This window comes from Triticum dicoccoides, chromosome 4A (assembly GCF_002162155.2).
Source record: "Triticum dicoccoides isolate Atlit2015 ecotype Zavitan chromosome 4A, WEW_v2.0, whole genome shotgun sequence".
NCBI lineage: Eukaryota > Viridiplantae > Streptophyta > Magnoliopsida > Poales > Poaceae > Triticum > Triticum dicoccoides.
This window is the reverse complement of record NC_041386.1, coordinates 738,877,238-738,890,337: the sequence shown is the minus strand read 5'-3', so window position 1 is coordinate 738,890,337 and position 13,100 is coordinate 738,877,238. Positions and strand designations below refer to the sequence as shown.

Below are 13,100 nucleotides of genomic sequence, written 5' to 3'. Positions count from 1 at the left end.
CAAAACTTAGGCGAGCACTGGGCTGCAGCTAAGCCCCCGAGTGAGGAGGTTTGCTCTCCACTCGGTAGGATTTTCAAAACTTAGGCGAGCACTGGGCTGCAGCTAAGCCCCCGAGTGGGAGGTTTGCTCTCCACTCGGTAGGATTTTCAAAACTTAGGCGAGCACTGGGCTGCAGCTAAACCTCCGAGTGGGGAGGTTTGCTCTCCACTCGGTAGGATTTTCAAAACTTAGACGAGCACTGGGCTGCAGCTAAGCCCCTAAGTGGGGAGGTTTGCTCTCCACTCAGTAGGATTTTCACGTTGTACTTGTGGCGTAGCTCGAAGGAGAGGGTAGCAGTCGACCTGCAACCCGTCCTCCTTGCGGAGCACACATTGTACTTGTGGCGTAGCTCGAAGGAGAGGGTAGCAGTCGACCTGCACCTCGTCCTCCTTGCGGAGCGCACGTTGTACTTGTGGCGTAGCTCGGAAGAGAGGATAGCAGTCGACCTGCACCTCGTCTCCCTTGCGGAGCGCACGTTGAATTTGAACTTAGGCGAGTTCTTAGACTGCAGCTAAGCCCCCGAGTGGGAGGCTGGTTCACCACTTGGTAGGATTTTATTGAAACTTAGGCGAGTACTTGGACTGCAGCTAAGCCCCCGAGTGGGAGTCTGGCTCGCCACTCGGTAGGATTTTATTAAAACATAGGCGAAACGGATTCGCAGCTAAGCCCCCGAGTGGGAGGCTGGCTCGCCACTCGGTAGGATTTTATTAAAACTTAGGCGAAACGGATTCGCAGCTAAGCCGCCGAGTGGGAGGCTGGCTCGCCACTCGGTAGGATTTTATTGAAACTTAGGCGAAACGAATTCGTAGCTAAGCCACCAACTGAGGGGGAATTTTACTGAACAAATAAAAGTGACAAAAATCATTGGGGAAATTATGACACTATTATCTTGCAAAACATGAACTACAGAAGTGCTTTTATTACAACTCATCCGAGTGAAAACTTTAAGTGTAAAATGGGCGGAGTAACTCCGCGTTCCAAGCTCGGGGCTCGTCGATATTGTGCTCGACGTTGTAGAGACGGTACGCTCCGTTGTGGAGAACCTTGGTGACGATGAAGGGTCCTTCCCAAGAAGGAGCAAGCTTGTGTGGTTTCTGCTGATCCACTCGGAGAACCAAATCTCCTTCCTGGAAGGCTCGACTCTTCACGTTTTTGGCGTGGAAGCGACGCAAGTCTTGTTGGTAGATGATCGATCGGATCAAAGCCATCTCCCTTTCTTCCTCTAGGAGGTCGACTGCATCCTGCCGCGCTTGTTCTGCTTCAGCTTCGGTGTAGAGCTCAACTCGAGGAGCGATGTGGAGTAGATCACTCGGTAAGACCGCCTCAGCTCCATAGACCAAGAAGAATGGAGTTCTTCCAGTCGACCGGTTAGGCGTGGTCCTTAGACCCCACAGCACCGAGGGGAGTTCATTGACCCATGCTCCAGCCGCATGCTTGAGGTCACGCATCAGTCGGGGTTTCAACCCTTTGAGGATCAAGCCGTTGGCCCGCTCCGCTTGTCCATTCGACTAGGGATGGGCGACTGAAGCGTAGTCGACTCATGTGCCCTGAGATGTGCAGAACACCCTGAATTCCTCCGAATCAAAGTTTGATCCATTGTCAGTGATGATGCTGTGTGGGACTCCATATCAAAATATCAGTTCTCTGATGAAGCTGACAGCAGTACCGGCGTCAAGGTTCTTGATGGGCTTAGCCTCAATCCACTTGGTGAACTTGTCGACTGCTACCAGTACATGTGTGAAACCGCTTCGTCCTGTTCTCAAGGGACCAACCATATCCAAACCCCATACTGCGAAGGGCCAAACAAGTGGAATGGTCTTCAGAGCTGATGCAGGCTTGTGTGACATGTTGGAGTAAAATTGGCATCCTTCACACTTGTCGACTATTTCCTTTGCCATTTCATTCGCCCTTGGCCAATAAAATCCTGCTCGGTATGCTTTGGCCACGATGGTCCGAGAGGACGCATGATGGCCACAGGTCCCCGAGTGGACGTCATCAAGGATTATTCGACCTTCTTCTGGTGTTATGCACTTCTGACCAACTCCAGTCGCGCTCTCTCTGTATAGCTGTCCTTTGATCACAGTAAAGGCCTTGGATCGATGGACGATCTGTCGAGCCTCTTCCTCGTCCTCCGGGAGCTCTTTTCTCAGGATATACGCGATGTATGGAACTGTCCAGTCGGGAGTGATCACTAAAGCCTCCATGACCAAGTCGACCACTGCTGGGACTTCAACCTCAGTCGGATCTGTGGCACTCTTGGGCTGCGGAGCTTCTTCGGTAAAAGGATCTTCTTTTACTGATGGAGTATGGATATGCTCTAAGAACACATCGCTGGGAATGGCTTCTCTCTTGGAACCTATCTTCGCCAAATCATTAGCCGCTTGATTTTTCAGTCGGGGTATATGATGGAGCTCTAACCCCTCAAACTTCTTTTCCAGCTTCCTCACTGCATTGCAGTATCCAGTCATGGCTGGGCTTCTAACGTCCCACTCCTTCATCACTTGGTTAACCACCAAATCTGAGTCGCCATAAACCATAAGGCGACGGACGCCGAGTGAAATGGCCATGCGCAACCCATACAAAAGGGCCTCGTATTCCGCCTCATTGTTGGAGGAATCAAAGTGAATCTGGAGCACATATCTGAGCTTATCTCCTCTGGGGGAAACCAGGACTACCCCAGCACCGGAACCATTTAACATCTTAGAGCCATCAAAGAGCATGGTCCAATGCTCCGAGTGAACTTGAGTCGGCTACTGTTGTTCAGTCCACTCGGCAAGGAAATCTGCTATTGCTTGGGACTTAATGGCTTTCTTTGCCTCAAACTTGATATCAAGGGGAAGGAGTTCAATTGCCCATTTCGCCACTCGACCAGTTGCGTCTCTATTGTGATGAATTTCTGAAAGTGGAGCGTCGCTGACGACTGTAATGGAATGATCAGAGAAATAATGAGCAACCTTCTTCGTGGTCATGTAGATTCCATACACAAGCTTCTGATAATGAGGATATCTTTGCTTTGACGGAGTCAAAACTTCAGACAGATAGTACACTGGGTGTTGAACTTTGAAGGCTTTCCCTTCCTCTTCCCGTTTGACCGTAAGTACTGTACTGACGACTTGTCCTGTGGCTGCAATATAAAGCAACAGAGGCGCTTTGCTGATTTGAGCAGCAAGCACCGGCTGGGTGGAGAGCAGAGCTTTCAGCTCAGCAAACGCTGCATCAGCTTCTGGAGTCCACTCGAACTTGTCTGCCTTCTTCATCAGTCGGTAAAGAGGCAATGCCTTTTCACCGAGCCAAGAGATGAATCGACTTAACGCGGCCAAACATCCAGTAAGCTTCTGGACATCGTGCGCTCGCACAGGGCGTTTCATTCGGAGTATAGCACCGACTTTTTCTGGGTTAGCATCGATTCCTCGTTCGGAAACAAGAAAACCGAGTAACTTTCCACCAGGAACTCCGAATGTGCACTTTGACGGATTGAGCTTGATATCATACCTTCCGAGATTGGCAAATGTTTCAGCGAGGTCGGTCAACAGGTCGGAACCCTTTCGTGACTTGACCACAATATCATCCATGTACGCTTCAATGTTCCGACTGATGAGTGGGTAAACACTTCTGAATCATCCGCATGAACGTGGCTCCGGCAATGTTGAGGCCGAATGGCATGGTAATATAGCAGAAGCACCCGAATGGAGTGATGAAAGCTGTTTTTATCTCATCGGGTCCGTACAGACGGATCTGATGGTACCCGGAATAATCGTCTAGAAAAGACAATCTCTCACATCCCGCGGTCGAGTCAACAATTTGATCGATGCGAGGGAGAGGAAAATGATCTTTCGGGCAGGCCCGATTGATGTGTTTGAAATCAATGCACATGCGGAGTGACTTGTCCTTCTTGGGAACCATGACGACATTGGCGAGCCACTCGGAGTGGTATATCCCTCGGATAAACCCTGCCGCCAATAGTCGAGCCACCTCCTCACCAATGGCTTTTCTCTTCTGGACGGACCGTCGAAGATGTTCTTTGACTGGTTTTGCTGCTGAATCGACTCTTAGGCAATGCTTAGCCAGTCCCCTGGGAACACCCGGCATGTCAGCAGGCTTCCATGCAAAGATGTCCCAGTTCTCACGGAGGAACTGGATGAGCGCTTCTTCCTATTTAGGGTCAAGTGTTGTGGAAATATGGGTCGGAGCCGCATTTGGGTCGGTCGGGTGAATGTGAACAGGTTTCGTCTCCCCGGACGACTGAAATGCTGATTCTGTGGCAGGCTTCTTGGCCCACAACAAATCACTCGGATCTGCATTTTGCTTGTACCCTTCCAGCTCGACCATTGTTATCTGGGAATCAGCAATTTTCGAGCCTTTCTGGAAGCACTCTTCCGCCTTCTTCCGATTACCAGTGATAGTGATCACGCCTTTGGAGTCGGGCATTTTCAGTTTGAGGTACACGTAACATGGTCGAGCCATGAACCGTGCATAAGCTGGTCTCCCCAAAATAGCATGGTAAGCGCTCTGAAAATCCACGACTTCAAACGTCAGCTTCTCTTTGCGGAAATGCTTCGAGTCACCGAACACCACGTCCAGAGCTATTTGGCCGAGTGACTCAGCCTTCTTTCCGGGTATAACTCCATGAAAACTCATGTTGCTAGTGCTCAGTCAGGACATCGGAATGCCCATTCCTTTCGGCGTCTCTGCATATAATATGTTCAGTCCACTACCACCATCCATTTGCACCTTCGTCAGTCGAGTGCCTTCGACGACCGGGTCGACCACCAAAGCTTGCCTCCCAGGGGTGGCTATGTGAGTCGGGTGATCAGATTGGTCGAATGTAATGGGAGTTTGGGACCATCTCAAATAACTGGGCGTCGCCGGGGTGACCATATTCACCTCACGGTTGATAACCTTCAGTCGGCTTTTGCTCCCCACATCAGCAAAGATCATCAGAGTGGAGTTAACATGAGGATATCCTCCATCACTGTCCTCCTTGTCTTCGGCTTTGTCCGACTCCTTTTCCTTGTCCTTGGGCTGTTTACCTTGGAACTGCTGGATCACGAGCCGGCACTGGCGAGTGGTATGCTTCGGGTAAATAAAATTACCCTCTTCGTCTTTCTTCGTGTGGATGTGACACGGCAGATCCATCACGTGATTTCCTTCTTTATCCTTCACCTTCTTGGGGTTCCAGGATCCTTTAGGTTTTCCTTTGAACTTGCCCTGAGTCACGGCCAGAGCCTCTCCAGGAGCCGCTCGTTCAGCTTTCCGCTTCTGCTTCCGACTGGAGTTCCCTTTCTCCGACTGACTAGGCTTGTACTTGCCGCTCCGGAGTCGGTCCTCTTCTTCGCCGTTGGCGTACTTAATAGCAATTTCCATCATCCGACTCAGGGTCATATCTCCGGTCCGACCATACTTCAAACTCAATTCTCTGTTCTTAACACCATCCTTGAAGGCGCAGACTGCCTGATGATCAGACACGTTCTCCGCGGTATGATGCAAAGTGATCCATCTCTGAATATACTCCCTTAAGGTCTCATTCGACTTATGCACACAAACTTGCAGCTCTGTCAATCCAGCCGGTCGCTTGCAAGTTCCCTCGAATGTTCTGACGAACACTCGGGAAAGATCTTCCCAAGTGTAAATGCTGCTAGGAGTTAACTGATTCAACCACGCCCTGGCCGAACCTTCCAACATGAGTGGTAAATACTTCATAGCCACTTCATCATTTCCGCCACCAATCTGCACCGCCACTCGGTAGTCTTCAAGCCAAGTTTCAGGCTTAGACTCACCGGTGAACTTGCTGACTCCAGTCGCCAACCTGAAGTTGGGGGGAATCACTGCGGCTCTGATAGCCCTGCTGAAACATCCCGGACCAGAAACATGCACTCGGATGCTAGTGGGCGCATCTCTGTCGTGGCCACCTCGATGAGCCCTGTTCCGATCGACCAAGCCTTGCACGATGATAGATCGCGCGTCAAAGCCTGGTTCCCTGGGGTCGACCGGAGCTCTTCGTCCCACACTGAGCTGGCGCCTGTCATCTTCCTGCCGATGAGCGTAGGACCCACCCCTCGGGGGAGGAGTGGGCACCCGACGCCTATCATCACGATCCTATCGGTCACCATATTGGTCCCGTCGATTCTCACGTCCTTCACGCCGCGGAGGCGATCTAGAGCTGTGAGCCGACTGAACCGTATTTGCAGCGACGGATCGACTGTGAATCCTGTTGCGTGACTGCGACACGGCTGAATTCTGATCTCCTGCTGCCCGGAGCAAATCTCTAATCTGAGTCGGCTGCGGGAAGAGTTGACGTCGATTGGAGTCGGGTACTCGTTGCCGCGCGCGCTCGTCGAGTGCTCGCTGGAGATTCTCCAGACGAGTGCGTTCAGCCAAGTTGGCCAAACGCGCCTCCTCCAAGGCACGAGCCTCGGGAGTTTCTCCTGCGATGGGAGTATGCAGGGCATCCATGTTCCTGCGGCGAAGTTCTTCCCTTTGCAGGGAGTTAAGTGGCTCGGGTTGATATTCCTCATGGACTTGAGCGGGGTCGCCTCCACCGTCCACCCCGTCGTCGAGGGGGAAGCCGGGAGGGCTACGAGGCCCGTTGACCATCAAGACCTCCGCCACCGGATCGCTGCTGTCGCACTCAGATGCGGTCTCTACGGAGCCAGTCGACAGATCGAACAGGCCGTAGAGAGATTCATCGGGCTCGATTGCCGCGACTTGGGTGGTGGCCGACTGGCGGGCCACCGCGTGCCTTACCCACCGCTGCAGCCTCGACCGACCAGAGCGCTTGCGCTGGTGGCTGACTGGGAGGGAGGACGATAGGGGAGTCGACCGATAAGGAGTCGACGGCTGCCGCAACAGAACGCCGCGGACACACGCCCGAAAATGTGTCACCCCGCGGACGGGCGCGTCGATGTCGAGTGGAGCCTCCTGGAGCCAAGCGGAGTCGTCGGCGATGAAGGTGAGCGCGCCGAGACGGATCTTGCGGCCCTCGACCAAAACTCCACCGGAAACCATGATGAAGGCAATCGGAACAATTGCAACTTCTCCAGAAATCGCTAAGACACCTGCCCCACGGTGGGCGCCAACTGTCGTGGTTCTAAGTCTGACAGTAGAATGGGGGGTAGGTATGGAGAGGCAAGATCCTAGCTATGGAGCAGTTGTAAGGACAAGGGATGTACGAGTTCAGGCCCTTCTCGGAGGAAGTAACAGCCCTACGTCTCGGAGCCCGGAGGCAGTCGACTGGATTATGAGTGTATAGATTACAGGGGTGCGAACCCTTTACACTGAGGAGGGGGGTGGCTTATATAGTGCCTGCCAGACCCCTCCGACCCTCAGTTATGTAGGGTTTAAAGTACATTAAGGCTAGGCGTTACTGGTAACGCCTTACATAAAGTGTCCTAAATGCCATAAAGATTACTTAATTACAGACCATTTGGATGCAGAGTGGCTCTTGATCTCCTGGTGGTCGAGTGAGTCTTCATGGTCGAGTCCTTCGAGTCCGTCGAGTGAAGTCTCTCTTGGTCGACTGGAAGGTAGTTTCTTCTGAGGGTGTCCTTGGGAAGGGTACTTAGGTCAGGCCTATGACCCTACCCTAGGTACATGACTTCATCAACAGCATCTTGGACGGGCATACAATGAAGGAATGCCTCAAATTCCCAACGTTGGGAAGGTAACTTTGCTTCAAAAATTTGAGAATTTTGCTGTGCAAAAGAAAAAGGGATATGAGTTGCAACAGTTGAGGGACATGAACGAGATTCGTGGCAGTTTAAGTGTGACAAATCTTGAGAATGTCACTGGGAAGGATCAAGCCTTACAATCAAAGTTGCATCAGAAAAGTCATCTTAGCAGCTTACAACTTGTCTGGAGTTACAAAAATAACACAAATGCAGAGGATAGTTTACATTTGGAGGTTCTAGAAGGCTTGATGCCACCGCCTCAACTTGAGGATCTTATAACTAACAGTTACAAATCTTCAAAATATCCAGACTGGTTACTTGATGGTCCGTATTTTGAGAATTTGGAATCTTTAGTCTTTGAAAATTGCAACTCAGTGCAAAGCCTACCACCCAGTACCGAGTTATTTGGGATTTCTCTTCACTTTACCTCAATAATATGCCAAACCGGAAGGGATTACCTTGCCTTCCACTTGGACTTGAAGTGTTAGGAGTGCACAATTGTACACTTCTTCTATTTATATCCAACCATGAGCTGTACCATCATGATCAGAGAGGGATAATCATCAGGACAGACCACTTGGCATCACAACTTAGTTTAATCTCGGAGGTGGATACAGGATCACATGTTAGGAGTGTACTCTCGTCGGAACATTCGTATTTGAAGCAGCTGGCGATATTGATGCATACTGACATACCACATGTTCACAACCTTGAAAGTGCTCTAGAAAGGGAGGGAGATGAAGTATCCATAAAAGAGGATATCATCAAGGCATGGTTATACTGTCATGAGCATATTAATGATAAAAGTACTTCTCTTATGCAGGTTATCTACAGATGTACCGGGACTCTTGGTTTATGATCCTCTCTACAACAAGTGGAGAATCGAGACCTATTTATGAAGGTGTGTACACGATTGAAGGGTACAGCAAGGGATATTTTTATCCAACGTGGGTGACAGCATGATCTTAGGATTGGGCAACCTTCAGTTTAGGCGTTATACAGAATTCATTTTTCCTTGTATATCACCTTATTCTTTTCTTTTGGCTTGGTGTGAGGACTTTGTTGGCTGTGTGCATCTTAGTTATGCAGAGGCCGGGTGTAATGCTTAAACTTTTTAAGTAATAAAGCGCCCCTTTTTACGAAAAATACTGTCATGAGCATATGATGAGCCTCTTGTATGGAACGAGCATTGGGCTGCCGCTGGTTCCAACATCAGGACTTCATGAACTGTCTCTTTCTTCGTGCAGTATTACAGATGGAGTTGTTTGCCTTGATGGTCTGGTTTCACTGCAAATACTGATCCTATCAAAGATTATGAGTTTAACTACACTTCCTTCAGAAGGGATCCTCCAATGTTCAACAAAAACTAGTCCTTGCTGGTGCCTTGGGTCATTAGGGGGCTTACGAGCTGTTACCTCTGTTTTAGCCGTTAGCTTGTATTCCTGCCCTTCTTTAGAGTTGGTCCATGGAGCCGAATGTTTGCCATTATCCCTTAAGAGCCTCACTATAAAGAATTGCGTGCTTGCAGCTGACTTCCTCTGTGCTGACTGGCCACACATGAAGCATATTCTCATAGCCAATTGCAGAACCACCCTAGGCTTTTCTGTTGGTAGTCTCCCCGCTGTTAAATCATTCTCAATGGAGCACTTGCCAGATTTATGTACGCTCGAAGGATTGTCTTCCCTGCTATTTCATGGCGTACATTTGGTTGATGTTCCAGAACTCACCCCCGAGTGTATCTCACAGTTTCGAGTCCAGAGCTCACTCTGTGTTAGCAGTGCTGTAATACTCGACAACATGCTTTCGGCTGAAGCTCTCGTTGTTCCAGCACATCTCACTCTTGTAGGATGCAAGGAACCATTTATTTCATTCGAAGAATCAGCAAATTTCAAATCTGTCATGGGCCTTGATTTCGTTAATTGTCAAATGATTTCCCTTCCATCAAATCTGAAGTATTTCTCCAATCTGAAGACGCTTGACATCTTTAGGTGCCCAAACATATCATCTTTACCAGAGATACCATTCTCCCTCCAAGAGATACGTGTATCGGGTTGTTCTGAGCTATTGAATGAGAGGTGCCAAGCACCTGATGGAGAAAGTTGGCCAAAGATCGCGCATATCCGCCGGAGGCTATTTGAATGAAGTGTGAGTTAGATTCCCACCTGCAAATAAATGGAAAGGTAAATTAGCTCCTGTCAGCCACCTTTGCACTCTCAAAAATCATGGGTATTTCATTAATTTTTTTAATCTTTCAAATAGTCCATTAAGTTGAAAGTATCACTCATTTGTTTAATTCAAATTTAGGAGGCGGGGTGCCTTAGGCTGGGTCATCTTACAGTTCAACTCAGTTTTCGGTGCTGATCATCTTGGGCTGGCATGATAGCCGTGCTACTCCTACTCTAGCAGACGGCCTTTGTATGATAGCCGTGCTACTGCTACTCTAGCATACAGCCTTTGTATGATAGCCGTGCTCTGTTTTGCCGGTGCTGTCAGTGAAATGTCTATGACCAGTCTGGAGCAAATTGAGAGAGACAGTGATGGGTAAACAATCAGGAGCTGGGAAACTGCACAAGCTGGATGGCTCCACGACTCTTTCCAGGCATGTGTTGTTAATGCTGTGAAGATTGCAGCTAAACTTGGTATGGTGCCATGCGAGACATTAATTTTTCCTAACTAAATAGTATGCTCATGAGTGCACTTCATCCTGATACTGAATTTCCCCTGTTTTCCCTTTCAGGAACAATGTGGACAATTGTCACAGAAGTCAGTGATGGTGGATGGGGAGCAATTGTGAGAGAGTGAATCAGTCATGGATGTCCAATGAAAAGTGCAGATTAGTACCCTCTCCGTAAGAAAATATAAGAGCATTTAGATCAGTATTTTAGCTAATGCTATGAAGACTGCAGCTGATCTCGAATTACCAAGACCTGAATTCGGAGCTAGTTCTGGACAGGAGCTAGCTGAATTAGGAGGCGCTTCATTACAGTCAAAATCACCTTGTTAGCAAGACAAACTCACCTTGATTTTTTGATAAAGGGGATATATTAATATCGACAGTACGTGAAACTCACGTTGACAGCAAGACCCACCCATTGGTTGATAGCAAAACCCACCCAAGAGTTTATTCAGATGGTGTGTGTCGTGTGTATTTAGACAGAGCCTATTTTCAGTTTTGTGCTCGTTTGTCAGCATCGTTTCATATACTACTGCTTTCTTATAACCAAACAAAAGTAAAATGAACCGAATCCTTTCTTGTACAGTATCGACATGTCATGTCGGTGACTGCTAACTGATATTCTACCAAAAGCAGGCTTCAAGGCAATCAGTTGAGTACTGCATAGTACCCATTCTTCTTGTCTGAAGATGTGCGTGCAGTTCACCAGCCTGGTCTTGGCTTTAGTTTGGTTGCTCGACGCAGTGAGACCTAAGAATGTGATGTGACCAAAATAAGATGTTTTGTACTACCTCTGTTCCAAAATATAAGACGTTGTTAAAGTTTAATTTGAACAGCAAAAACGTCTTATATTTTGGTACGGAAGGAGTATATTTCAATATGGACTACATACAGACTAAAATGAGTGAGCACACAAAAATGTGTCTATATATATTCAAATCAGAAAAAAAGATAGAACATCTTATATTTGTAGGCAGAGGGAGTAGCTACAATTAAACGGAATGATGCCTAAATTCTACCTTTTCCCCTTAATAACAATAATACAAAAAGACCTAAATCACCAGGGGAGTCACATAGGAAAGGCACTGTCTTGGTGGCCAGATCCTTTATAGAAAAGCCATATGGATAAAATTCAACTGAAACGGAATTGTCACGGGTAAAAAGCACAAATAGAAACTAGGTTTTTTGATGAGAGTGGTGGAGATGAGGATTTCTAAAAGGGAGAGAGGGCGGGAGGGAGTAGGGAAAGAGGTAGAACCGATGCTGGTAATGAGTAAGAGAGAACCATTGCCAATGACGATGGAGTAGGGGGCAAAGAGGTCGGGAGTATACCAGAACTGGAGCTCATGTCTGATGTGGTGCTCCAATATTCTTATATTTTATATCTCTTATGCATGCATTATTCTTATTTAGCTTTTTTATTATCCTCCAAAATTCTATAGCATTTTATATAAGAATTAAATGTCATATATATAAAACATTAAACTCTACTACACAGAGGACAGTCGCAGACAAATGGAGACAACCGTCACCACCGTCCCGGCCCCACACCTTCTCAATGTTAAGGTCGGCGATCTTGGCGAGACATGGCGCTACGCACCCTTTTTTTCCAAGGTGCACATCTTTGCTCCTCCCGTGCCGCCGTCAGGCTTCCCCGCCTTGCTGCCCGCACCCTGCGCTCGTCCGAGGTGTTAAATTATGATCTAAATTCTAGTACCGTATTGGACTAGACGTAGTACATACGGTGTGGGCCTTTGCGTTGGTACCGACGCGTACGAGTACAACTCGTTTACTTGTCCTACAAGGACTCCTATGTGTTGCCCCTCATATATACCCCATGTAGTCGCACCTAAGACGGTCTGTCGTCTCATGCTTGTAATACTCCTTCTCATAGTGATTGCGCCTTCGTGCGTCCGTGGTTTTCTCCCGCAAGAGTTTCCACGTAAAAATCCGTGTCTCTCTGTCTCGTTTATTTCTCGTTATTATCTTTTTTTTAGAAAAGGAGGATGACCCCCGGCCTCTGCATCTGGGAGATGCATACGGCCACTTTATTGATTATTCTCGAGGACCTTACAAAGTATTACAACAATATGCCTGAATCCGCCATCTTGACAACATATGCCACTACTCCTATCCAAATGATGCAGGGGTGCTACCTGGGCCACATACCCAGACTACTCACCTAATCCTATCATCCAAAGCCAGAAGCCCCATCCAAGCCACATACTGGGTCTGGGGCATAAACTGGTCTGACGCACTCACATGTGTCGTCACCGCCATCTTCCACATGTCCGTCTTCAGAGCAGATATTGAGGCTTCTACCTTGTGAGGTCACTCCGTCATCGACGCCACCTTGACGCCAGACAACTACCTCCACCTGCGCGAGTCCATCACCGCGCATCGGGCGCCGAGTCTCCACCGCACCACGCCGCCGAGATCCGCCGTCATCAATGTGAAGGATGAAGCACCGCTCCACCAAAAAGGCGCCCGCTGGTCCCTCGATCCCGTGTACGCCTCCAAGAATGACGCCCCCAAGGAGGAAACGACACCAACGCGCCGCCGTCATCCGATCAACTGATCTAGGGTTTCCCCCGGAGGTAGCGGATAGAGGTCTAGAACTTCTCCACGGCGATGCCTTCAAGAAGGTAATGACACAACAGGGTGTCACCAACGCCGGCCATGGCATGAAGCCGAGCACAAGGTTTTCACCCGGATCCGCT

At 48.8% G+C, this 13,100-nt stretch overlaps 1 pseudogene; it reads left to right on the top strand.

Moving 5' to 3' along the window:
- LOC119284365 overlaps window positions 1-10,508 on the top strand; it is a 16,329-nt pseudogene extending 5,821 nt beyond the window's left edge.
- The last annotated feature ends 2,592 nt before the right edge of the window (window positions 10,509-13,100 follow it).